This window comes from Pygoscelis adeliae, unplaced genomic scaffold, assembly GCF_000699105.1.
Source record: "Pygoscelis adeliae isolate BGI_AS28 unplaced genomic scaffold, ASM69910v1 Scaffold263, whole genome shotgun sequence".
NCBI classification, from domain to species: Eukaryota; Metazoa; Chordata; class Aves; order Sphenisciformes; family Spheniscidae; genus Pygoscelis; species Pygoscelis adeliae.
This window is the reverse complement of record NW_008824552.1, coordinates 667,118-668,749: the sequence shown is the minus strand read 5'-3', so window position 1 is coordinate 668,749 and position 1,632 is coordinate 667,118. Positions and strand designations below refer to the sequence as shown.

General features: G+C 57.0%; 1 protein-coding gene across 1 annotated transcript in view; it reads left to right on the top strand.

Annotated features, from left to right (window-relative positions):
- The first annotated feature begins 1,480 nt into the window (after positions 1 to 1,480).
- The window catches only part of TSKU (tsukushi, small leucine rich proteoglycan), a 15,373-nt gene continuing 15,221 nt past the window's right edge, over positions 1,481 to 1,632 (top strand). The window contains exon 1 of the mRNA XM_009321935.1: positions 1,481 to 1,555. The gene's annotated coding sequence lies outside the window, so the exon portion shown is untranslated. The remainder of the gene's footprint in view (positions 1,556 to 1,632) is intronic.

Genomic DNA, 1,632 nt, shown 5'->3' with positions numbered 1-1,632 from the left:
ATTATTGCAAAAAAAAAAAAAAAAGCGCTTCTGTGACTTTGGGAGCCGGAGGTCAGAAAGCACGGGGTTCCCCTGATAACGCACACACCCTGTAAACTTTTAAGCAGCTCCATGGAAACTTGTTATTAATGCTGCAGTCATTAAAGGGCGCAGACCGCGGCAGATTTATTAGCCCAGTAAACCACAACACGTGCCAGCTCTCTGGAAACAAAAGGGTCCGTCAACTTGACTCCTCTGCTTGGGATTTGGGAAGGCCAGGAGGAGAGCGGCGAGGATGGAGCTGGTGGCTTGTGTAGTGGGGAAGTGGCATCGCCTCCGTTAACCGACGCTCTCCATCGCGGTTAGCTAACGTAATTCGGTGGCGGTGAAGGCATTTGAACACGGGCGTAAGGAGAGCGCAGCGAGCCGTGCCGAGCTCGCAGCGTTCATCGCGACAGCCGGGCCGAGGAGCCTCCAGTCTCCCGAGTGAAAAGATTTCCCCGGGTGTCTGCCATGATAAATCAGCTGCCGTTAGCCTGAATAACCGCATTCACTGAAGTTACAGTAGGAAACTTGTCTGGGTGGACACTGTGCCATTGCTCTGCGGAGAGCAGCCGGTGCCGATGGCTGGCGTTGCGCTGAAATATTGCATTGATCGCCGCTCCAAAGCTCTCCTGGCAGCGCGCGGGGCTTTATTGCAGCGGTAGAGAGCAGAGCGAATACCGGGAGAAGAGGTGCTGTGGAAAGGCAGGGTTAGACCAACGCCTCGCCGATCGCGCCGGGAATAAGGAGCACGCTGGATGTGTTAGATGCTGAAAGGACCGGAGGGAGCCTGGTACGTCCCTGGGAGAATTTGCAGTCTAAACTTGGCTGGCTGCTCGCTGTCGGCAGCCAGGTGCTGCAAAGGCAAAGTGGGTTAGTGTCTGCCGTCGTGCTGGCACGGGGCACGGCTCGTGTCCCTTCTCGACCCACGGGAGCCAGTCCCTGTCCCGGAGAGGAGACGGGAGGTGCTTGCTCACACGTGGGTTATAAATGGCCTGGCGAGGCCCTAACCTGCGCTCAGCCGGTGCCCGTCTCCGCTCCGATGCGGGGTCCGTCTCCGGAGGCGGCGGGTGCGCGGGGTGAGCGATGCTCGGGACCGGGGTAGGCAGGAGGTTGGGTGGCAGCCCCCGGACGGGCTTTCCCTTGCAGCATGCTGCGGGGAGACGCGGCTGGTTTGTGAATGAATTTGAGCAGCTGCTTGCAGAGGCAGTGGGGAGCAATTACAAAATGCCCGGAGGACGTGACGGACATCCCAGGGGACATTAATTTCTGACAATGAGATGGACTGGCAGGGAAGGCTGCAGGGTCGGGGTGAGGGTCTCCTGCGCCCCTATTCTTTAAGATTGAGTGCAAGGAATAAAACAGCATTGACTGGGCGGGAGGAAATTGGGAGAAAAGAGCTGTAAAACAAAAAACATGCAAAAGTCTTTTTTTTTGGGGGGGGGATATAGGAAAAAGCATCCTGTGCTCCCCCAGCCCCGCAGTGAACAGCAGCCTGTGCCACCCCGGCGGGAGACAGAGCTGGGAAAAAAAGGTGAGCCGCCGTCTTCCGGAGGTTTAGAGGTTTCCCTCCATCCCTAACTGCTTTTTTCCTCTTCTTTCAGTCTCTTC